The sequence below is a fragment of the Phoca vitulina genome, unplaced genomic scaffold (genome assembly GCF_004348235.1).
Source record: "Phoca vitulina isolate PV1807 unplaced genomic scaffold, GSC_HSeal_1.0 scaffold7, whole genome shotgun sequence".
NCBI lineage: Eukaryota > Metazoa > Chordata > Mammalia > Carnivora > Phocidae > Phoca > Phoca vitulina.
The window spans coordinates 67,439,264-67,464,469 of record NW_022589710.1 but is presented as its reverse complement, the minus strand read 5'-3'; the positions used below and the strand labels follow the sequence as shown (position 1 = coordinate 67,464,469).

At 54.6% G+C, this 25,206-nt stretch overlaps 1 long non-coding RNA gene across 4 annotated transcripts in view; it reads right to left on the bottom strand.

Moving 5' to 3' along the window:
• The window catches only part of LOC116633298, a 34,122-nt gene extending 14,829 nt beyond the window's left edge, over positions 1-19,293 (bottom strand). For 3 of the 4 annotated variants that reach the window (XR_004299607.1, XR_004299608.1, XR_004299606.1), the window contains exons 1-6: positions 19,194-19,293; positions 16,535-16,611; positions 15,553-16,289; positions 13,724-13,837; positions 8,974-9,151; positions 65-140 (exon numbers count right to left, since the gene is read on the bottom strand). This is a non-coding gene — a long non-coding RNA (uncharacterized LOC116633298). Of the gene's footprint in view, positions 1-64; positions 141-8,973; positions 9,152-13,723; positions 13,838-15,552; positions 16,290-16,507; positions 16,612-19,193 lie in introns of all 4 variants that reach the window. The other variant, XR_004299609.1, reaches the window with a different exon arrangement.
• Between the last annotated feature and the right edge of the window lie 5,913 nt (positions 19,294-25,206).

Genomic DNA, 25,206 nt, shown 5'->3' with positions numbered 1-25,206 from the left:
GGTGGCAGCCCCCCACCCTCAGCGACGAGCCCACAGATGTGTCCCCCACACTCCAGCAACTTACGATTTGAACGCTGGAGGGTGCTGGGTCGTGTGTCGAGGGCTCTCCTTCCAAGGAGGATTCCGGACAGTGTCTTCAACTGGAATGAGAGAGCATGGGGTCACTGGGATGGAACCTCACCCAACTAAAGCATGGACTCCCCAACCTTCTAGCAAGTGTGGAATTGGTGAAATCACGCATTTCTCTTTTCAGCACCCTGGCCCGCGTGCTCACTCACCCGCCAGGCTCCCCACCCAAGCTACAGCTACGGACGCAGTAGACGGGCGCAGGCCCAGAGGCGGGGACGTGGCTCCTGCCCCAAGAGCCCTTGGCTGAGTGCTACGCATGGAGCGAAGTGCCGTCTTGTGGAGCCCAAAGATTCAGAGCCACGGCATGAATGACAGCTGAGCCGGACACCAAAAGGGTGGGGAGAAGACTCCCTGGAAGGGCATCCCACCACGGAGGAAGGGCAGCGCCGAGGCACAGCGCGTGCTCAGGCAGAAGCCCACGGGGCGTGGCGTGAGCATGGGTCAGACTAGAGTAGTAGGCTCTGGGCCATGGGCTGGGGGCTCTGTAATGGACAGTGTGTCCTAAAACCATGGCGCACATATCAGAGGACAGAAGATCGTGGTGCCCGGAGAGGTACCTTCACTTTGATAATTATATTCACATTTTAATCAGCACCACAAAAAGCTGTGTCCAGGCACATCAAGCCTTGTGTTTCAAGCATTTGCCTTAAAGTTAAAAAAAAAAAAAAAGTGAATTCAGTAACGGTAGTTACTGTCAAAACACACAGACTGTCCGGGACAAAAGAGGGGACCCAAAGAATGACATAAGCACCGGCATTATTTCATAACGACGCATCTGCGATGGGCTGATCAGTTGTAACAAACGTGCCACACAACACAAGCTGTGAGTGACAGGAGAAATCGGGGACAGGGGCAGGGATAGGAATTCTCTGTCCTTGCCATTCCCTTTTCACGGAATGCTCAGGGAAAAAAAAAAAAAAAAGTCTATTTGTTAAAACAAAACAGATTTTTCTAAGTGAGCTGATTTGGAGCACACGTCCAGTCGAGTCTAGTGAAGGTACGTAGGTGTGGCCAAAATGTGGCCCTGCCATAGCTGAGGTCTAAACAGCGCTGTGAGCTGGGTGAGGGCAGAGCCAGAGGTCGGGGCAAGAGAGGGTGCAGGCAGGGAGCCCCAAAGTAGGACGAGGCCCTCTGCAACTCCCCCTGCCCCGACGTAAGCCCCGTGGGGTCCCCTCCACTGTCTATGCCTCCCAAGCCTTGGCCGGGACGCTGCGGGGTACACCTCTTGCTTCCAAATCCTCCTAAAAATTCCTTCCCTGGCCTTGAGCTTCCCAAACCTTGTTTTCCCCCCAACCGGTTGATTTTATAACCAAAAAACCAAAAGTCTTTAAAAAAATAAATAAATGTTAACCAAACAGTCATAAGCTAGTGGATGACCAAGGGCAGACTCTGGTGATGCACACGCTCTGGGTCCCCCATTTGGAGCTGGATACCACCTGAGACAGTTTCCAGCCCTCCCGGGGAGCCTGTGAGCCCCTGGGGAGGCCCCCTTCTCATGACCACAGTCCTAAGGTGACAATGGGACTCCAGACCCTGAACACACAGTCAGACCCCCCGGCACTGCCACTTCCTGTGGGAATAACGGGGTGGGGGTAGTATTTGGTGTGTTTAATAGGACCAAGGAAATCAGGTAGCTCGGGGCATCTGTGGGTTTTTTTTCCTGCTTCTGCCCCCGGGGCTCCATGAGTCCCCGGAGCTCCTGACGGCCCCAGATTAACTTTCATGCAGACTCCAGGCTGCTCTGTGAAGACGCAGTGCTGGCCAAGTCGTGCCTTGGTTTCAAAGCTGCGTGCAGCACAGCCCTGGGTCGGCCGTGATCTATGATAACGCAGCGCCGGGCTGGGACGGTAACAGATGTGTCGGAGAATATGCAGAGATGAGTCACTGTCTGGAGCCAAAGGAAAACACAGGGATTCCTTACAGGGTCCAGGGAAAGAACCGCCACCCGCATTTGATCTCAGGCCTCCTAAATGCCTGCCCTGAGCTCATGATCCACGCAGGGGAGCCCTGGTGGACGCCCCAGAAACATCCTCCATGGCTTCACAGGATTAGCAAAGTCTAGCTCTTGGGGCACCTGGGGGGCTCAGTCGATAAAGCGTCTGCCTTCGGCTCAGGTCATGATTCCAGGGTCCTGGGATCAAGCCCCACATCAGGCTCCTGGCTGGCTCAGTGGGGAGCTGCTTCTCCCTCTCCCTGCCCCTCCTCCCTGCTTGTGTTCTCTCTCTCTCAAATTTAAAAAAAAAAAAAAATTGAAATAAATTTTAAAAAAAAGAAAAGTCTAGCTCTTCATCTCAAGATTTTAAAAGTTACTCTTTTCTGGAGGCCAAGAGGACCTAACGGGTCTGGCATGCCTTTGGTACAAAGAACTTATGGATGTTTAGTGCTAGGAAAGACACAAAAGGATTATTTTCAATCAAATGGTGATTTCCAGAAATAGAGCCCGTAGTTTATACAAATAATCAGCCTCGCCTCAGATCTCATGCTTCCTACCTGTTGAGCAAAGACCACCCTCCTACAACTTCCCTTACAGACGCAGGCTCTTTGCAAAGCTAATTTCCTGTACCTTTGTGAAGACCGGGGCCCGGACATTATGGACCCATTTATGAAAATGGGAGAGGTAATTGGGACATCTTTTGAAATCACGTCCCCTCTCTCGCCGGCCCCCATCAGCCCTCTAATTTCAGTTGGCCGGGCCATAGAGGATGTTTACATATGCCTCTTCCTGGAACCTCACTCTCTGCTTCAGGAGTGGGCAATTAGAGAGAATTAGGGCCTATTTGGTGTATGTTTACGGTTAATGGCTGCAGTGGTGGAGGCAGCCTCGGGAAAGGCAGTCGCTGGTCTAATTGAGGCTGCCAATTTCTCGATTCCTCATTTCGGTTCCCAGGTATTATAACAACCAAGGTCACAAAACAAAGGCTGCAGCCCACCGTGGCAATGACCAGGTGCGGGACCAACCGAGGGCTCTGTGAGCTTATTTACCACGCACATGCCGAAGCACAAAGGGCTGGCTAGAGGCGTCCTGGGACGGGCAGCCGGCAGAGGCCTGGTTACCGAGCGCTTTTCCAGAAGTTGCCACCCTGGTGGCTTTTTCAGGAAGTTCTCAGCTGAGCGGGCGAGGGCACCAACAGAGGTGTCGCCCAGGGTCTCGGGACCAAAGGGCACGGGGTGAGCCACAGAGGATGGCACGGCCAGCCACACTCTCCTGGGACTGCCGCCACGGGGCCAGTCTCATTACACACAGACCACTCCACAGCCCGGAAAGTTTTCCAGGCTTGGCCGGCGGCCCACCCATTTGGAAAAAATGCTCCGTAAAATGCCATCCCAGCCCCGGAGTGCGCAGGCAGCCCCTGGGAGCTAGACTGGGGTGTGAGCGCTATGGGGATCTTGTTCACAAAAAGCTGACCATGGGGACTCCCTAATGACTGTGACCCCATTGCCCGTGCTGGTCAAGAGGGAGCCAGCCACTGCAGCGGGTTTCACACCAGGGCCTGCTCTCCGAGATGGGGCACCAGCCCTCTCTGCTCTCTGTGTCCTCTCTAAAGCAGAGGGGTTGGGGTGGAAGGGCACCAGCAATCTCTGACCCTCGGACTCTAAAGATCCAGCAAATAAACAAACCACAGAGGACCACTGAGGCAGCTGGAAGGAAATCCCAGAGCTCCAAGGGCCCTCAGCTGACCGTGATCCTGCATTGCCCCCTGTTACAGATGGGGAAACTGAGGCCAGAAGGCTAGAGACAGGATCCAAGGTCACACCCAGAGTTGGGGCTAAGCCTGGGCTGGGACCAGCTCTCCAAAAGGCCGTGTCCAGAGCACCCATTCAGAATTTTCTCCTCCGACCGACAAGTCCTAGGGAGTGGGAGTGTGCCCTGCTCCCAGCCAGGAGGCTAGTGGGGGCCCAGTCTGGACACTTAAGGCCTTCCACCCACCACCCCCTCTGGTGAAACAGGGCCCTTGCCTTTCCCAAACTGACATCCCATGCTCCTTCTGCCTTAGAGAATATGCAGAGCTGACAGGCTACTGCCTCCTTTTACAGATGGGGAAACTGGGGCCCAGAAGCCAGCAGCAAGAAGCACCGGCCAAGACTGAGATGGGGACTCCTTCCTCTCATGGCAGGGATTTCTGCCCCAGTTCCCCAGAGGGGCTAGAGCCTCAGGATAGTTGGGGGCCGTGGTGGCGCAAACTCTTTGCCCTCCATCTGGCAGGGTCCCCTTGCCCGGGGCTGCCCCAGGGCCTGTGAGCCGTGCTGACCCCCATCATCCTCCTTAACTGTGAACACCGGCCCCCAATTTCTTAAGCTGGGAGAACGATTCTGCCTCCAGTATCAGGCAGGCCCGGAGAATGGGACGGGGCGGGGGCGGGGGGAGGCAGGAGCCACCCCACGGCGGGCCCGCAGGGCTGGCACAGACACGTGGTCAGCCTTCAGCCCCTCCGGCCCTCCGGCCCTCCTCCCGGCCCCCTCCCCCGACCCTGGAGGCCGGTCTCCCCTGGCCCCATCTGCCTGTCTGGCATTCTCTCGGGCATCAGGCCCGGTTTGATCCAATTCTTGTTTACAGGCAGAGGCGCAAGGATTCTTCCTCCTGAGAAACTTGCAGAGAAGCCCTAGAGCCGAGGAGCATGAGCATGTCCGAGGTTGCGCTGAAGGGGTGACTGGTTAACCGTGTCATTGTGCAGCCTCTTGTCTGCGCGGCGCAGCCCCCGACACACACACAAGGAAGGGGCCACCGCGGCCCCCGAGGGAACACACACACACTCCGGTCCAGGGAAGGTGATTGAGCTTTTCTCCTTTTCATCTGAAGAAAAGGCACCTTCTATTGAAAGAATGTATTCACAGGACCTGGGAAAACTCATGTGCACTCAGCCCTCCCGATTATCCCCAGGTGGCTGTTCTCCATGGGGGGCGCCCCCACATTCCTTTCTGCCTGCGCCTTTGTTCAGCCTCAAACGGCCCTGGGAGCTCCCAGGCTAAGAGTCTCCTCCTTAAGCCCCTGCCAAAGACCCTATTCACTGCTCGGAGGAGCCAGGCAAAAGGTGGTGGGCAGCCTTCTCTCCCCAGACCCCCAGGGTGGGGGACTTAAGAACTCTCCATCTGGATTGTTTTTAAGCCCAAAGAAACTGGAGAGCAATTAAGAGACCCACGACTACACCCTCCACCAGCCTCCTCTCCCCTGATTAATTCCCCTCCCACACACATCCCAAGTGAGGGCCCACCCCAGCCTCGGCTCCTCAGCACCTGCTCTGGCCCCTGGACCCTCATGAGCCCACGACTTGGGGGAAGGGGCAGCTGAGAAGACAAACACAGATATTGCTGGAGACTTTCTCATCAGTCAGTTCCCAAAAGCATGGCTAGAAGGATCAGTTTTCCACAGTGAAGACCGGGGTAAGGGACCGAGTGTCTAAAATCCAGAAGGCACTAGAAATTCCAGGATGTATGAGCTCCTCAAAGATGGGTCTCTCACCCTGGCACAGATGAGGAGTCCCCCCACCAACACTCGCTTCCACTGGATCCAACTGAACTTGGGACCCCTCTCGATGGTGCTGCTCTGTCCTGCTGGCGTGTAGGGTGCCAGGGCCAGAGGGCGGGGGGACACCTCTGGGGGCAGACCTCCTCCCAACAGAGTCCCAAGGGCTCTCTGAATTCTTTCCTGGCTCTGAAACACGGACTCATTCCACACCGAGGACGAGAGCTGCCTCTGCAACAGCCCGTCCCTCTGACTACCCTAAGGGCCCAAATTCTCGAAGCCATGCAGGACTCGGGGCTGCCCCCTTGGAACCAGGTACCATAGAGAGAGCTGTCCCTCCTTCCCTGCCCACACTCCTGTCTCCCTTTCAAAATGGAAACCCCACACTGGAGATGGTCTCGTTTGGGAAGATACAACTCTTGTCCAGAATTTTCCATCTGCTCACACCAGAGATGGGAGACCAGGCGATGCTTCCTTGTTCGCCGTTTAGGAGAGAGGACAGGACTCAAAGCAGCAGAGGGAAGGGGGACCGCTCCTGGGACGGACTCACACTGTGTTAAACACGGGTCTTCTAAAAAGAAACTGCCCCCAGAGCTGCAGGCCTTTCTCAATTCCGCTGACAGTGCTGCTCCCTCCATCGCCCACTGCCCTTTAACCCTTCGGAACCTTAATTTGTCTCCCTCCACACCCCCTTCTGTGTAAAGCCGCCTTCTTCTTTTCAAGGAAAAATTCATTAGCAAGCTCATTAAAGATGGGTCGATTTTTTTTCTCTTTCTGGAAGTCAGATTGCTCACAAAAAACACATTGAAGTTACTTCATGTAAACGAATAAGAAACACATGCATCCTGTTGCCCTTAAGTCTTGCCAGGTTTTGGACATTATTTGGAGAAATGTGCTTGGAAATGCTTTTGGGGTTTGAATCACAAGTCAGGAGGCACGAGGTCAGGGGCCCTGAAAGCTGCAGTGAGGCCCCCAAGCAACCTGCAGGTGGGAAAACACGGGGCCGAGGGGGCACTCTGTGTCTTTCCATGAGCACAGAGGCTGAGCTCTGCTCTGGGCTCCATTTCCCACCCCCCCCAGGCGGAGTCCGGTGGGACGGGAGCGCCAGCTTCTAGACAAGACCACCATCTCCTCCGCACATCTGTGCCCTCCTGGAAGCATCCAGCTAGAGGCAGGCCCTGGGGACCAGGGCTCATAACAAATGGACAAAGAAACCCCTCCCGCCACAGTGACAGGGCCCTCTGCCCCCTGTCGGGCCCGTCAGGGGCTCCTACCCACCCCTTACTGCTCAGGGATGGGCCAATCCCTCCAAAAAAGAATTTTCCTGAAAATGATCATTTCTTTTAACACTTAAGAATGCCTGGGATGTTCGACTACAAGGCTGATTTATGATGTTCTGTTTTAACTCCTTTAATTGAGAAGAATACTTGATCTAGTCTTTATTTTCTGCTTAGTGACACACAAAACCCAAAATACGTGTGACACACAAAAACATCTATTTGCCTGAGACGGAACACTCACAAGTGTACCTGAAATACAACTAGGCCCAAAGAGACGCCATCCCACACTGCGGTGGAGGATGAGGGGCAGGGGGCTGGCAGGGGCTGGGGCGGGCTGGACACCTGCCTTCACCTTGACTCTGGCCCTCAGCTCAGCCCACCTTGAGGGAGCGCTGAGATGTCCCTCCGGAAGAATCCAGAAACCATGGGCACTTGGCTCAGACTAGCTACGCGGATCCGTCTGGCAAGCTCCGGATGCGACCCCCCCCCGACCTGCATCCTGCCCTATGTAAACCTTCCTTCCTAGGCCTCTCTCTCTGCCACGTCACTCTGCTTGCAATGGCTCAGCAAATGCCAGCTACGGAGTAAATATCACAGGGCAGAGCCTTCCTGGTGCCCCTCCTTGGATTCAGCCCTGGGCACACACTCCCCGCCTCAAGGCAGCCTGACTAGCTCTCCAGGGAACAAAAACAAGCAGGCAAAAGACAACGGTCCCCAGGTTCGGATACCTCCGCCCCTTGCTGTCTACACTGACGCGTTTTGTTTAAAAATAATATCCACACCCCATCTCCCTTTCAGTGGAGAAGGGCAGGGCAGACCTGTCTCTGAAACCGCTGTGGGATGAAAGGGCATTACGGAAGCTGAGTTAGAAACCCAGGACCGCGCAGGCAGCGCGGGGGTCTGCGGCACCAGGAGGAGGAGCCCCCTGCTCTCTTCATCGCCTGCCCTCCCACAGACCCTGCGTGTGGGCACCAAAGGGGATGCTGGCATCTGGCCCAAGGGCACTGGGCAACCCACCCGAGTCTCCATCAATGTTTGTGGGCTTGAGTTAGCCTCGCCGGGCCATTCCCCCATCTCCCACCCGGACCACCCCAGGAGTCTAACTGGCCTCATCCATCACCCCAGTGGCTACCCCAGGAGCACTGGACGCGAGGCCCCACAGGCACAGAGCTGGCCTCGCTAGCCCGGCCCCCTGCGCTGTCGGCTCCTGGCACCCAAAAAAGGACAGTGCCCTCAGCCGAGCTTCCTTCACTTCCTGTCCACCTTGCTTAGCTGCCACAGGGGCCACGTAACTGCGTGGAAACCCCCAGGGAACCCCGCTAGACCCTCCGGTCCTTGAGGCCAAGCTGGCTTTAGGCACCCCAGGAGAGCCCCAGCCCTGAGCCCCCATGGCTCCATCCATGCGTCTTGAATCAGTAAAGCACAGATAAACAAATGACTCGTTCTGGCGTGAACTGTGTGGCTGTAATCCTCTGCTTTCTTCTTCTCTACCATTACTGATTTTATTTAAACAGACCCAAACATTCCCATCTCATTGCAATTTCAGGGGTGAGGAAAAGGGGCCAAGAGAAGAACTCACTCAAAACCACTCTGTGATTAAAGGACATTATCAGAGCCTGGTGTGTGAGAACCCAGCACTCTCACGAGGGCTGACATAGCACTGGCTTTCAGGGAGAAAGGCTTTCTACAGACAGACAAGCTTTCCCATTTCCACGTCTCCATGCTGGCCCTCTGGCCAGGCCTCGGAGACCAGAGAGGGCAAATGCACCGTTCTTCATTTCATTCACGTGCCTAGCAAAGCTGCACTGAGGACCTACTGTGTGCCTGGCCTGAGTTGGTTCTCGCCAGAGTTGTGGACACCCCTCACTTACCGTGCCTGGCCCACAGCATGCCACTGCCCAGGGTGGGCCCCACCCATGCCGGCTCCATGTGGCCACGGTCCTGGCTCCAGGCAGCTTGCAGACCCCGAGGCCGCAGGGTTGGTGGAGAAGATTCACTCTTGGTAGTGGCCCCCTCCCCAGGCGAAATGTATATATTCTTGAATAGAGATGTGTGAGCTGAAACTAATGACATCCTGGTGTCCCAAGAAAGCAAGAAACTCACCCCAAACCAGGAGGAAGTGGAGAGGCACGGGGCTGGGCCTGAGATGTCGGGCAACGGGCAGCAAGGCAGGCTCGGTGGTGCAGGCCAGTGGTCCTCCGGGGGCTGCTTCAGCCTCTTCCATCTGGTTCTTCGGCCGGCCCAGCCAGGTCGCAGCCGGTGTGCCCAGGACAGGGCTGACCTGCAGAAGAGGCAGGAAATCAGGATTGCGACAAGGCTAGCACTCCAGAAGAGCTACACACACACACACACACACACACACACAAAGGAAAAGGCATCGAGCCCAGTCTCACCTGCAGCGTGGTTTTTGGTGGAAGGAGGTGGCTCGTGGAGATGAGCAATGACATGAAGAGGTGAAGGAGAAGCAACGGGCCTAGACGGCAGCCCCCGCACCAGCCGTGAGGCCCGGGGCACGGCAGAGCCCAGGCCTCACAGGCAAAGGCTGCGGCTAACACCCAGTGGGACAAGACAAGAGGTCTGGGGGGATGGGGAGGGGCAGGACAGAAGTCTGGCTGCAGCCATGGTCGCCCCCCCCCCCACGGGAGGAGGCATCCGAGGATGGCTGGGGGAGGTGGCATGCCAGCAGGGGCCTGTCCCATGGGCACTGGGGACCAGTTTTCTGGCTGCACAGGGAAAGGGGCTCCTTGGGCTGGAGGAGGGGCATTTGGACCCAACACAAGGCCCAGAGGCAAGCAAGCGGGAGATGGAGGAGGAAGCAGTCAGGGCCAGGTAACCACAGGTGTGGGCTCAGCAAGGAAAACCAACCAGCTAGGCAGAGGGCTGGACAGCTGAGGTCCAGAGGGTCAGGAGCCCAGTGATTCGGGCACGGAGAAGGGGTAGGTGGGTCAGGCCAGGCGACAGACTACGGCAAGCAGAGCTGCAGGTGGGGCAAGAGGGCCACCAGACAGAGCGGAGCAGGTGGGCGACCAGGCAGAGATAGAGCCTGCAGAGCTCCCTGGAGGTTCCCAGCCATCGCTGGGGCTGCAGAGGGGCTAGATTTAGCCCCAGGGGGAGGAAGGCATCGTGGAGGGAGAGCTCCAGGTCACAGACCCCAACTCAAGAGGGAGACCCTTGTGGCCAGAGCCCGAGGGGCACACACACCACAGCGGTTCCTGTGCCCCCGCCTCAGTCCTGAGCTGTAGGGCAGGGGGCCAGGGCAGCCATCAGCACTCAGCTACGGGATGGGGGGCAGAGGCAGAGGGGGCAGGAGGGGGCAGAGCCCTGGTGATGGGCAGCTTCAAGTGAGCTCCAGGGTTTAAATTAAAGTTCACGGGGGCCAACTGGCCCAAGGAAGGCAGACCAGGCCTACCCCTCACACCCCTCTGCCGGCCTTCTCCGCAGAGCCGGAGGCCACTGCTCCAGCACCTGACACAGCATGAGGCCGCCCTCAGCGGAAGCCACCCCCCGGCCAGCCCTCCCGGGGAGGCAGAGGCCATCAAGGGACGCGCTAAGGGATGCCGGGGTCGAGCCGGGGCCGGGCCGTGGGCTCGCTCAGTAAGGATCAACTGTTGGATGACGGGATGGACGCCTGAGTGAATGAAGGGGCAGGACCAGCAAAGCCCAGCTCAAATGGGGCTGGGAGTGGAGCGATGCCCACTCCCCCTCAGTGAAATGAAATCCACCCTCCACCCTTGCCTAAAGCTCCTCAGTCCCCAAAGACTACCATCTAGCATCACAAGTATGGCGGTTCCTTCATTGACTCACCTGCCCAAACAGACATCCCACATACTCTTACTGAGCCCCACTTTGTGCCAAGCTGAGGCTGGGGCATCCAGAGGAGGCATGGGCTGGCCTAGGGCACCGCCAGAGGACCAAACCAGGAAATGGTGATGAAAGGAGGGGAGGAAGGGGGTGGAGAACAGAGGTGGGCAGTAAAAGCAGAAAAACAGAAACTCAGAATTGTGGGGTGGGGGCATCTCCTGGCCTCACACATTCTCTGCTTTTCCACCTGGTGAAGCCACCTCTTCCTAGAACTATCCAGAGCCTCCAGGATTGATTTAATGAAGGATGTTGAGACCAGTGGGTTCTGGGAGCCAGGGGGCTCACGCAGGAAGCCAGACTGGACCCCTGGGCTGGAAGTGTGGGGAGCGGGGGGTCCTGTGTGCACAGGCAGAAGAGAGCGATGTCCTTCCCAGGCATAGAAGGGATGCGGTAGAAACAAGGGGGCAAGTGACAACAGGCCACCCCTATACTCAAGGGAGCAATTAGCTCAGACCCCTCTGCTGGCGGCCTCAGAAAAGCCTAAGAAGACTGCCTAGTTTCCAGAAACCCAAGCAGGAGCAGAGTTGGGGGAGAGGATTTTTGTCAATGCCAGGCACTCGGGGTGAATGGGTACACAACGGAATGAGTACAAAACCCCCAAGATCCTGGCCAACCAATGCCTTCCACGGCCTTCCCAGGTTCTTAGATGCTGGCATATTAATGACTTGGGGGCCTGTATTTTAATTACTATTTATTGGAGAAAAGGTCTGTGGTTAACTTTTTCCTATTTAAAATTAAGTCCTCTCATTTAGAAACACCAGGAACTGCTCTATCATGTTACTCTCCAATAACTACAGAGTGGGGTAGGCTTTGGTAGGATCCCTAATTTCAGAGGTGCTCATCCTTACCAGTCCCCTCACCCAGGCAACATCTGGGTCACCTGGACATCCTTTGACATGGTTAAGGTGCCTGAGAAGCTGGGTTTGCAGATTTGAAAAGAGCAAGCTTAACTCTGAGCCATGATGCCAGAGTACCTTTAACCAACAGAGAACTTGTGGGCCTCCTCCCTTCTCCCACCATTTTCCATTTGGCTGAAGGTCTGGCTATAGTCCGTTGATTAACTGGGAGTGATCTAATCTTGATTGATCGGCCTTGGGGTGAGAAAAACCCAGAACTTGGGACACAGAAGGGCAGGTTTCAGACTTGGGGGGCTACCTGCTCTAAAGATATCGATGGGCTCTGGGGCATCCAAAGATCAGGACAGAAGCTTGGGGTGGGGGGGGGCAATTCCACTGGGGCAAAGGGCATATGGGGGAGGGAGATATGAAACAGGTAAAAGCAGGGACTATGGGTTCTGATGCCAGATCGGAGTAGTCCCCTCTGGGCACTTGGCTCACTGAGTGATCCCGACAAATCGCTGGCCCTCGGACACTCGCGCTCAGCAGTATGTGGGAGCCAAATGTGAACCGCAAACCTTGCAGTTCCGTTGGGGGGGGGGGGGCTCTGGGGCACCAATATCCATCTGTTTCTTGACCGGGATGGGGCATTCCATGGGTGCTGGCCTTGGGATAATTCCATGGGTTCTACAGGTAGATTATTAAGTTTTTAATGATCAGTGAGTCCTGAAATAGGTCAGGTGCGTGCTCTAGTAGGAAACGCGCACGCCCATTCCCGGGCTTTTTGGAGACTGAATCCAGGAGGCATGGAGCGCCTGGACCACTGCGACATCTGTGTGTAGTACAGTCGAACAAAGGAACTTTCTGCAAAGCAGCCCTATCTGCGGCAGGCTTCCCAAAGCGGCCTTCAACTTTCAACCCCACTCAATGGACCCCTCACTGGGACAGAGGCAAAGACTTAAATGAGGAGCAAATGAAACCCGGGCTCCAGCACCAGAATTAGAAGTGTGGCCTAAGCACCGGTCGCCCCCGCCTGCGGACGCCAGTTCACCTCATTATGATAATCAGTGTGTTTTTCCTTCGCAGACAAAGAAGGGCTCCTTATGAGACGAATATTGGAATCCAGCAGCTACCTCATTAACGTCTGCAGCCTCTTCCTTGACAAGACCCAAGATTAGCCCTGTGTTCATTAAGGGGAAAGGGCGGAAAGTGGAATAAAACTGAAAACCACAGCTGGGGGGGGAGGGGGAGGGCGCTTTCTGTGGGCCATTCATCCGCTGAAAGGCTGCGTGTACCTTCGGGACTTAATCACCAGCGAGGGGGGCTGGGGAGGGTTTAACCAGGATGCAGGAGGTAAAGAGGTTAAACTTGATAGAAGGAGTTAAAAACCCAAAATGGGGCAATTTGATTTGAAAGCTTCCTGGGATTTGTCACTGGGATAATCAATTTAAAACCTTTTTCCTGTTTACTTTCTTTTAGCCGGACCCGACCCGAGAGGAAACCTTTCTCTGGATGGGTTTTTGGTAGATTTCAATATTTTCTAAGTCTCCCTTCCCCACTTTTTGGGGCCTCTAGTGTCTTTTCTTACTGTTTTTTTTTTTTCTTTTTCTTTCTCTGCTACTCTTCCCCCCCCATCACCCCCCATGTTTTTCTTCCCTCTTTGGTTCTCCCCGTGGGAACATAACCTGCCAGAAAAGCTGATGGGGACTCCAGTTTTCTCATGAACATTTTATTGACCTTATTTCAAGTCCCTCAACTAGTGTCTGGTTCTTACCTGCAACACATCCCACCTGACCTGCCAGGTAAAGATTAGTAACCCTATTCCAGAACTGAGAAAAACATGGCTTGGAAAACCTGACTAACCCCAAGGCCTCAACACCAGGTGGTTCAGCCAGGCCTCAAACGTGGCAAGATGGTAAGACGGTAAGAGGCAGGCTCCCAGACAGGAGAGCTGTGGATACTCCAGTTCCTAGGAGAAACTAAGAATGAGGGAAGCCAGGAGCAGGTGAGTCTGTGAAGCATCTGGGGAGTATATGTCAACAGGAGGGAACCAGAGCCGAAAGCCCTGTGAGGGCCAAGAATGAAAATGTGTCCGTGTGTCCGTGTGTCCGTGAGCCGGAAACGTGTCCAGAGTTAAGCGACAGAAAAGTCATTACCTGAGGTAGGGTCGTTCGACGGAGCAGAACAAGTCAGGAAGCAGTGGGTTGAAGAGGAAATTGGAGGTGAGGAAGGAAGACAGCAAGTGTAGACAGGCCTTTCGAGAAGCTTGGCTGCGAAAAGGAAAGAGACAGGCTGTAGTGGCTGGAAAGGGGGTCGGGGTGGGGGGGGCCCTGGGAGGCTCCCTGCTGTGGAGAGAGCAAAGTTAGGAATTGAGAGGGAAGAACTGGTGGCGGGAGGGACAGGTAGGTCTGAGACAGGAGGGGCCAGTGCAGTGGACACCTCTTCCTTCACTACCCAAGAGGGGACGGGGGTGCAAATGTGCCGTGGGACCCCAGTCGGAAGAACACCTTGATGGCCTCTATTCCCTTTGGAGGTGGCAGGCCAGCCCCGGGGTCGGGACAGGGAGTTGTGAGGTTCAAATGAATCCACGGTTGCAAAAGGCCTTTGCGGACTGCAAAGGGAGACATAAATGTTCACTGTAATTACTCACTGGTAGCAGGACGCTCAATTGTACGGCCCACTCAAACCTCACCGGGGCCTGGATTTTCACTGACCATAAATTATGCGTCCTTACATTAAGGATGTAAAAACCAGTGGTAAAAGCTCCTGCCAGCCCCTGGAAGACAAAAGGTTCCCTCCTAATAGCCTGGATTAACTCAAAGCAGCTCTCCGCCCACTTCATTTGTCACCTTCCAAGTCACCCTTCCACCTTCTATTTGCCACATAATCCAATCAGCCCCTTTCAGATGCCCAGGAGCTATTGTCTCCATCGAGCTGGGCTTCTCTATAGCGGCCGGAGTTGTTTTTGTCTTGTCCGGACAAAACTGGTTGGCTTAAAAGGGGACGAAAGAAAGTGCGGGTCGAATGAGGACCCCAATTAGCTTCCAGAAGACTGTTTTCATCATCTTTGGATCACATACCAGGCCTGGAGTGCTGGGCATATTGTCGGCGTTCCAGAAAATGTTTGTTGAATTAATTCTGCTTTTATTTACTCTGGAATTTATTTATTGAGCGCAAACACACACAGCACCTACTGGGTGCCGTTATTACCGAGGGAGAATGGGCTTGGGCATGTGCACCACGAGGCGCTAACCCCGGGAGTTAAGTATCTAGCAATTTCCACAGCGATTTACAAAGCACTTTCATAGTGGTTACATCATTTGGTCTTCAAAAGCGCCCTGTGGGGTAGATAAATGCGGGTGCTTTTTTTTTCTTCTTCTTCTTTTTTTTTTTTTAATCCCCATTTAGCCCATGAAAGGGACTGGGGCTTGGAGAAGTTAAGTGACTTGTTTAAGGTCACACCATCATTGAAAGGTGGAACCAGCACATGGCACCAGCACTGGGGCCACCCAGGCCCCCGAGACCACACTAGACAGCTGGGATTTCAAAGAGGCTATCCCACTGTCAAATGCCTGATTGGAAATCAAAAGGCTCTTAGTAGAACTCTGGGCCGGGGGGGTGAGGGGCAACCACAAGGGCACCCAGGGTCCAACTCTGACCTCTTCTCTTGCCAACAATGTGACAAAACACTTACACTCCTCCAGCCTCAGTGTCCCTGCTGTGAATGTGAATGTGTCCTGTGCCATGGGAGGGGGCACTTGCTTCTCCTAAGTCCTCTTTCCCCCGCCACCCCCGACCCTTTTAAAATCCCCCCAAATCAATGCCGAACCCATTCTCATCTGTAAATGAGACTGCTTCGTTCATAGGTATGCACGACACGGAAATAAGACACTGGTAGAACATAGAAAGTGCTCTGGAAATGACCACATGCAAGATTCATGTTCCTACTCAGGTCAGCCCAACGCCCATCTTGGTGGACCCCTACCTGCTTCAACGAGAGCCCCGCAGACAGGGGCTGCCTGGAGCGCTGCGGGAGAATAAACGAGAAGCATGAGACGAGAGTGACAGGGGTGGGAAGGGACTGACCTACCAGACTTTTTTCACCAGACATTTGCTGACCACCAACTCTACGCCCAGCGCTGCCTGAGGCAGTTTTATCTCATTCAATACTCACAACAACCCTGGGAGGCTGCTCTTCTTGTCCCCGTTCCCCAGAAAGAACAGGGAGATCTGAGAAGAGGTGGGGATGCCCTTGGCAGTTCGGTAGCATGGCGTCAGGGCTCATGCTCATTCCAGAAGCCCACCCTGGGCCTTGGAATTGCCAGTGAGATGCTGGTGGAGCCCTTGGCCCAGGTCCCCCTCCTGAGAAGTTCCCAAAGGGATCCTTCTGTTCAGGACATCAGACAGGCAACAACAGGGTTGTCGTCGCAGAGAGACTGACAACTCCTTGGGGAGGGAAACACTCCAGGTCGCTGGCACATGAACACAAGCAGAGACTTAGAGGAAAGTATTCATAGCATCAAGGCATAAGCATAGCAAAGGCCAGGGGTTAATGACCAATGCCCCCTCACTAGGGCAATGGTTTAAGCATTCAGCCAAGAGGGAGAGCTGGCTGGTCGGATCTGGTCCTCTTCATCCTCCATCATCCTCGTCCCGGGGGCTCTCTGCCAGTGGCTGCTTTGTATGCGGGTGCCATCCAGGGGTCGGAGCTCCTAGTGTCCTCTGCAATTGATCAAAGGTTAGAGGACCCACTTAAAAGCCCAAGTCTAGGTAGTAATTAAAATTTAAATCAATTAATTACAACTAAAACTAATTAGTTAATATTTAAAATGGTCTTTTAATTGCTAATGGGTCTGGGGGTGGTGCAAAGAGGGTGGCAGGGGTGGGGATTCTGCCCGTCAGGTTGGGTTATACACTGCCACAAAGAGGGACTGAGGTACCATCAGGTGGAGGTGAGCAGCAAGCACCTTGGCAGCAGCGTGGCATCGAGAGGTGGTCCTTGAAGACAAGGAGGTGAACGGATGATGTCATCCCTGAAGAGACCCTATGGCATGGGAAGGGGGCCGGATTAGAAACCATCTTGATGACCTCTAACGGTCAGCACAGGAACAGCAGAGAGAGGGAGGGGGCAGTCAGCGAGAGAGGGAGGGAGCTGTGGGAAAGAGGGGGTAGGGGGAGGGAGGAGTTAGGAGGGAAGAGGGAGGGGCATGGAAGGAAGAGGAAGGGCAGGGGGAGGAGGGAGGAGGGAAGGGGAGAGAGGAAGGGGAGGGGAAAAGAGGGATGAGGAAAACGAAAGGGGAGGGGGAAGAGGAGAAATGGGAGGGGCAGAAAGGAAAGAGCTGAAAAGGGGAGGAGGGAGAGAAGTGGGAGGGGGTAAGGAAGACTTGATTGACAGGGCACAAGTGTCAGCTGTGTGCGCATGCGCAACCTGAAGCCAGGCCTAGCGGGCCAAGAACCATTTGCAGACACAGACCGCTAGGGGGCGCGCGGCCAGCACCCAGGACTCAGGAGCACAGCCACCTGCGGCGTGCGCGCGCGCGCGCAGCAGACCCTCCCGCGCCCCCGCAGCGCCTGGCCCGCAGCTGCCAGGGGCACAGCTGGCATAGAATGGGCGGGGGGGGCGCGCAACAGGTCTCAGGCTGGGTTGCGGGGAGGCCACAGCCCACCCCAGCACATCGCGCAGGGCCGCTATGTCCCCGAAACACCACACCCGCCATCGCATGCCAGAATCCACCTGTGGACATCGAGCAGCGCCCCCCCAAAACATGTCCAAGGGCCCTTCAGCACCCCAACTATGGGGGTCACCCTGCATCAGAGAGACACATAAGGCTATCAAGAAGGCACTCTCCATAGGATCTTTCCAGAACACGATTCCACTTTTAATAAGTAAAAAAACACAGAAATCTTGGCTGTGACCTTCGGTAAGTCCACTTAAACATAAATTAATTAAAATTATAAAGGCCCAGTTCTCGATACACTGTTTTCACTCATTTGTGTGGTCTCTGGACACATGACACAAAATAGTATCGCTAAAAAATAATATAAAGTCAGCCAAAACCACCTAAAATCATCCAGAGCACCATCGACCCCCCACCCCCTCCCACCGCGCAATCTCATCTCCCTTCTTGGCCACAACAAGAATTTTAAGACCTCGCACGATGACACCTAATTAACAATTTTACGACCCCTTCATCCTGCTCAGATGAGCCACACCTTCCTAAGACCCCCAAAACCAAAACCGACTAAGATAAACTAATCTGCGTCCACGCTCTTCCACGACACCCTAAGTCGCACAGCCAGTGCGAATCACCGCATCTCTGCCCAGCGTGAATGCTCCAGCCGCTCCCCAGTGAAGCCCCGGATCTTAAAACATTTCCCCCTCAGGTAAATGAATCCAGAATTCTCCAGTAAATCCCGCGCTCGACCCCCTCCAGCAGAAGAACAAAGGCCACCTCCCCTCGCCACCCCGCCCCCCAAAATTCCGCAGTGCCACCGGCGCCCTCTGGCGGCCAGCAAGAGAACTTTCCAGAAACCTGCCACGTAGCAACCCGCTCGCGCGCCCCCCCCCCCCCGGAGCCCGCCGGCCCAGAGTGGGGAGGGGGCGGCGTGGGGGGGCTTGACAGGGACAAAGGAAATGGCAAAAGACGACTTTATCAAAAGTCAAAAGCCCGCAACATGTCAGAATCTTCTAGCGACCATCACGCGATGCTAAAAAGACCCCCGACCCCCAATTCCCAACTCCCAGCGCCTGGACAACCCCCAACACGCCCCCTTTTCCGTATTTCTCTCTTCCCTCTTGATTAGCCTCCCCCAGCCCCAAGGACATGGCCTTCTCTCCACCCCAACCCACCCCCCTGCTTCTATTCTGCCAGTGCCCCCAATGACTTGACCCTCCCCCCAGCCGCCCTTCTCTACGGAACTGATCCTAGGGGGCTTCTGATGGATCTGCACTTGGGCGCCATATCTCTCCACTACTAAAGTGACTGATCGGGGGCAACCAGATGATAGCAGTTAGCAATTTTACTCTAAATTTTGCCTGGAGTCTGCTCTGCACTAAACCCGTGTATTCGGATTCGCAATCCCTTGCGGTCGGGAACCTGTACTCCTCACGCCTACGGGCCACCAAGAACCTAGCCAAAAATTAGGGGGGAAATCTACCCGGGAGACTCTTCTTTTTAGGTGCCTTCCCCCCCCAACTCGTGGGGCATGCAAAATGCACCCGCCGCCATATCTCCCACCAACCGTGATTTTAAAGGTGGCTTCGAGCACAGAAAATCAGGGTTTTGGACCCCAGTGACTGCGGTACACGGGATTCTGACAGGATCTGATCGGATTCCTCCCCCTGGTCTTCATTTAAGCCCCTACCACCCAGCCTACCCTCAAGCTAAGGACTGGACAAGAAAAGGGCCCTGATTCCCCCACACACACCCCAGGAAAATGTGCCTCGAGATCTTCCTGCCTGACAGAATTTCATCGCCGACACTCGGGGACCAGGCGAGGTGGCCGCCTTCGAGAGAAGGTCCCCGGCGTCAGTCATCGGCATGTCCAGGAGGACAGAGCCCAACCTCGAAGGGGTGTCGTCTTCGATTTGCACATCCTTTCGGGCAAGGATGGCCAACCACTCACCAGGTGGGGAGATTCTCGCGTGGGCGCCCCGCTTCTCCCGAGGAGCTGCGGCCAAGGCCAGCGGGCCAAGGCGCGCTCCATCTCAGCTCTCCGCCGTCTGCGCTAGGGGCTGGCTGGGTGGGGTTTATATGGAGGCGCAGAAGGGGTGGTCTCTGACGTCAGCGCATTCTGCTGCAATGCGCTCATTTCTCCAAAAGTGATTGGCCGGAAAAATGAGCCCCCCAGATTCTATGACAAATTGCTCTAGCCGCACCCAGATTGCAGCAAAGAAGGGAGGAAAAAAATCTGCCGCAGTGCCCCTCGCCGCCATGACCAACACCCTGTGTTCGCTGGTGCTTTTTCCCTACGCGAGACCCGCTCGCCGAGCAGGGCGATCTGTCTGCACAATTTGCTGGGAGAACGGAACCAGGGATGGTTTTCCTCAGGCGGGCCGAGGGTAAAGCTGGGGCGCTGGGGGCAGCAGATCACACACCTGACTATTTCGGAACCTCTACCAGAGGATGCGGCTTAGGGAAAGAAAATGATGCTTTCTGCTTATTGTCCCGGAAAAAAAAAAAAACGCCCCGAGCAAGATAACCAGTACCCAAATGTAAGTCAGCGGCTGTCACCCCCTTTTAGCCCACCCGTCCATTTCTGATTGGTTATCTTTGACATGGAAGCCTCCGCACAGCATTGCATCTCCGAGTCAGAAAAAAAAACCGGGTTTTGAGTCCCGGGCTTTGCCGCTCACAACCTGTGCACGAGAACCTTGCAACGTCCCTTCCTCTGCCAGGGGGTCTGTTTCCTACATGTTCACAAGGGGGTACCCCTCCCCAACCGGGGTCCTAATAATAATTTAGACAGGAGCCGTGTCCCTCTAGGGAAAGTACTTTTCGAGGAGGACCGTGTCCCACGTGGAGATGCATGGGGTACCCCCCAAAATTGAGGTGATTTCCCCCACACAGACACTTTGAAAAGCCCTCCCCCTCCCCGGACCGCCCCGGGGAAACAGGCAGCGACACATGTTGGGGCAGAGCATAGCTGCACGGCCTCGTGCTCCGGGACTTGGCACATGAGATTTAATCCGTAACAGGTGGTGCCTTCGGCAGCTCTGCCGGGCACTGAGTGGCAAAGCGGGCAGGGCCGTCAATCAAATGTCCTCTCGAAAAGGTCAAAATGCTGTTGAAAGGGACTAAGGATCTATCTTAGGGTGACAGGTGGGTGGCAGCCGGGAGGGCAAGGATGAAGCGCCTAGTGACAGAAGAGGGGTGAGAATGAGTGATGGGTCCCAAAGGGGAAAGGCAGAGGGGCCCTGCGGGGACTATCAAGTTAGAACAGCTCCCCCCGCACTACTTGGAGGGGGGGAAGTTTCAAAGCAGCTTCCGATCGAGCCTCCCGTCTCCCCCCCATGCCCAGCGATCCTGCGAGGGGGCTTTCACACAGGCAGGAGACTCTGGGGCTGAAAAGAAGGGACAGAGCTACCTGTAAGCCCACGGGTGGTGGTAGGGAGGTGAAAGTGGACCACCAGGTCACGAGAGACACCGAGCCTTGGGCGGGGGGCTCGTTTATAGGTGAGCAGTTGTGCTGCTGAGGAGATGGAGATAGAGTGGGCTTTGGGGGGCATGGCGGGGAGCCACCCTAAAGTGTCAAATAATGTGGGTGGGGAGAACACTCAATTTACAGCCTGGGGAGCACGCAAGGAGCCCCAGAGACTAGAGTCCCCCATCATGACTAGCGAGACAGAAAGGCCTGCACCAGGTGCAGACGTCAAGAAAGCTTCAAAAAATCATGGCTCCGAGCATCCTTGTCAACAGGAGAACGTTTATTAGCCTCAGTATTAATAGCTAGGAAACAGCCGGAGCGGGCCGGGACCAATCAGCGTTCAGGAGCCCCTGTCGTCAGGCCTGCGCAGCCAATCAGACGCCGGCAGGCCCGGTTGCTAGCCTCTCGGGGCCAGAGGCGAGGGGTGCGCATTGTCACGGGGGCTCCCGCTCGCCCCCCACGCGTGGGAGGCCTGCGTGGGAGCCCAGGCGGCCACCAGAGAGCGTCAGTAGCCACGCATTCTGGGCCCCTGGAGGCTGTCCTAGAGACAGTGCCTCCTGGCGTCAGCCCTGCAGCCCCAAAAGGACATGAGTTGATGCTCTGGGAGGAGCCCCAGGCCTTGGTTGGGTGCCCCCGGGAGGCCCAGGAAGGAGAAACTCCAGACATCCATGCGCATCTCTTCTCAGGGCCTGGCGCCCAGGAGGAAACTTGGGCCTCCTAGTGCAATCAGCCTCTCTGCTTTTTTTCTGGTCTCCCTGGCTCCAAAGCCCTGTGCTCAAGAGTTTAATGGTAAAGCCCACTCCTCTTTTTCAGGGTCTTACTGACAGGCCAAGGTAAAGGACCCTGGAAATTATGTGTTTCCGACAAAAGCCGGGGGGGGGGGGTGGATCCGCGCTCTGCTCCCTCCTAACTGGGAGGCTGAGGTCCAGGCCTCTCCCTGGGCCCCTATTTCCTCATCTGGAAAAAGGAAAGAGTTGGACAAGATGGTCCCCAAGGAGCCTTCCAGTCCTGCTTTGCTTGATTTGAATGTATACATCAGGCGAGTCAAATGTCTTCCAGAACATTCTGCATGACAGTAATTAGTATCAGGTGTATCCTGCAGTCCATGTGGTTACTTCATCATTCTGCTTTTCTTTCCATTGTATTTTATTTTAAACAGAACACCATGGCAACATGTTTATCCTTCTGGCTTCCTAAAAGAAAGAAAGAAAGAAAGAAAAAGATAGAAAAAAAAAAAAGCAAAGAGAGAAAGAAAACACTGCTGTAAACTAATCTCTACTGAGCATGGTTTTAACCACAATAAAAAAAGATATCCATATGTTTAAATGTTTTTGTTGGCTTTTCTGGAGCTCAGAACCTAACTTTTTAAATATTTATTGGTCCAAAGCAATGGAAGAAATAACTTGAAAGAGCCAAATCTATGGTAATATTTGGATCCAAACTGTTTCTCAATCTGAGCAATGTCGTGCGTGCTTTCCTTGCTCAAAAAAGGACATTTGAGGGCTCAGATTGATATCAATAGGGCCAAACAGACAAGGAAATCCAGGTTTGAGAAATGACTCGTTTTCTTTCTGTACATGCTGAAACCCAGCTCTCTTGAAGGGCCCTGGAGGAGAGCCAGTGTCCCAGACGCATGGCTTAGCCTGTTGCCTTTTTTTTTTTTTTTTCACATAGATCTAATTCAAAGCACACATTTTTCTTCTTTTTTTAATTCATACTTGGGAACCCTCAAAAGCTGTGTGAGCAGTCTCCTATCCACATGTACATACTTGTGGGCAAGTGTACAAATGTCCTAAGATTTGGCCAGGAAATGAAGACAAGGTCCTCCTATATCAATCTCCCAGCCATGGGTAAATGCGCTCTCTTCTTAAAAACCACACTGCAAGCTTTTACAAAATAGCATCCCCTGAGTGGCTGCTCCTCTAAGCAGATTTTCCCAGTCTTCCGGGTACCCCTAAAATGGTAGTATTCCCCAGAAATCTCTTGAGGCCCCTTCCACACTTCCCACAAGTGGCTACAGTGAGACTGTACCTTCCTAATCGCTAGTTCCAAAGCCAGCCTCTGACAATTCCAATGCCCCGAAATCACACATCTCTGAACCCCCCAGCATCGCCCCCCCGCCCCCCCACCCCCGCTCCGTAGACCTCAGCCAAAGTCAGAGAAGCAGCAGCGTATTCAGAAGGCCTTCCCATGAAGTTATTTTGGGGTAGAGATGCCTGGGCACTGTCAGGAACAGCCTCTCTGCCTCCTATAAGGTGAGAGATTGGACCTCAAGCTGTCAGGGATTTGGGGGAAATGATCAAATAATAGTCCCATCTTCTGGGGGCCCGGAATTGCCAGTGGCTCTTCTAGAATGCACACCAACCCATTGCTCTGATGCTAACATCCCCTTAGGAAGTTTAAAGTAGGTTCTACACCCAACGTGGGACTTGAACTCGCAACCCTGAGATCGAGAGTCGCATGCTACCGCCTGAGCCAGCCAGGCGCCCCTCTCTGGAACTTGAGTTTGCCTTCAAGATAAAGTCTAACCTCTTTCGCATTTAAGGACTTGTACGAGGGGCTCGCTTGTTACTTATTTATTATCCAAACACAATTCATACCCACATTCCCTGTGATCTGGATGCTCGGGGGTCTCTGCCAGAGGTCGTCATTCTGGGGTTGGGAAGTGGGGAGCTGTACACCGCAGCTGCGTCTGAACTTCTGGACCTCTCCTACCCGGGACACCAATATCAGGAAGGCCCCGCTTCCCTGAAACCTGAGTTTCTGGGTGCAGCCTCAACCTTTGCGTGGAGGAGTTTGTCAAATTGTAGATATTAAAAGACAAATAAAAGTCAGCGCCTTTTGCAAAAGGCCAAGGATAAAGCTTGCTTCCCGGTAGACTGCTGGGCTTCAAGGCAGCGTGTGTATGTGTTTGGCTCTGGGGGTTTGCGGTATGCGGGAGAGAGGGTAGACACTGTTCTTTACCAATACTTTCCATGACCAGAGCCAATGAAAAAGAATGGGAAGGTGATAGGCCAAAATTACCCCCAAAGGCCCCCCCAAGAAAACAGTTGTTCTGGGTGAATAGATTTAGGGTGATTTTTCTTCTACTTTTATGCATGTCTCTACTACATGTACTGCTTTTATAATGTGCATTTTTTTAAAAAATGCAGCAGTGCAAGATGACTGACCATTTGAGCCTCCTCCTTAGAGACCTCAAATATGAAATGTTTTTCTGAAATAAATACAAACCAAGAGACTCAGGATTCCCCTCCTAAGTAGTTCAGGCACAGTCCCCGGACGGAGGCTTCCAAGAATGGTGTGGGGGTGGGGGTGGGCACAGAAGGGCTGGGGGAGTCCCACAGCCACACCCAACTTCTGGAAGAGCTCTCTCGAACCTGCACCAGAGGGGAGCAAATTCTGAGCTGGTAGCAGCAAAACAGAGTGAACTTCACTGGTTTCATTCCTACAGGAGGGGCCTAAAGAAATCCATTTAGCAGGGGATGAGGCAGGCCAAGAATGGGATCTTGGCGGAGCAGAACACCGCCATGGGTTGGATTTTAGAAGTCACATCCTGACACGAGGAAAAGGTGGCCACGTCGACCCGACCCGCCCCCACCCGGCACCCCTGGCTTTGGGTGTGGGCCAGCCCCCGGATTCAAGCAAGGGGTTTTCTTGGCCCAACTCCATGGAAATATTTCCTTCGGTGGAGCAAAGAACTACTTCATTCAACTGCCCGAGGCTAGGGAGGGGGCTGGCTTTACTCTGTTGACATAACTGCTGAGGCCTGGGGGAGGGCCCCCCCCCCAGAAGAAAATGTATTCCAGGTAGAACAGGACTGGAAAGTTTGCTTTTTTTTTTTTTAAACTAAAAGATCGCTGACAGTTGAAAAACTGCCACCCCACCCAAGAGCCTCCAAGAGAAGACATTTGTACTAGATTTCAGTGATGACTACAGCAAGACCTGTCTTCTTAACGGCAAAGGGAAGGGGGCCAATTCTGGGCACGCTTTCAATTTAAACATTCAAGGTCTCGATCCTTCCAGAGAGCACAGCCGGCCTCTCTGGGCCAAGCCTGGTGATATCTGTCTCAGCCTCACCCAGAAGCCATCGGCTCACTGGTGCAGAGTCAGGGCGTCCAGGAGACGGGGCAATTAGGGGCCCTCTGCACAAAGAGGCAGGGGTCCCAGAGGCACACAGTCCTCCCTTGTGGACCCTAGGATGTCCCTGTCACGGTCTATGCCCCCGGGAAGGGCGTCGGCAAACACGGGAACCCCCCGCCCCTTGGCTTTCACCAAAAAGCCAGAAGGAAGCACATGCACATGAGTCCCACGGGAGAGAACAGCTCAGAAGCTGTGCTGCAAATGAGAGGCTGGGGGTGACAGCCCTGTGAGGACAACGCCCCCCCGCCGGCCTTCTTTCTCAGCCCTCTGGTGGCCCAGTCTCACCTGGTGGTTGAGGGTTTGGGCCCTGCGATCAGACCTCTGGTGCAAGTCTACTTGCTCCCCGTGTGGC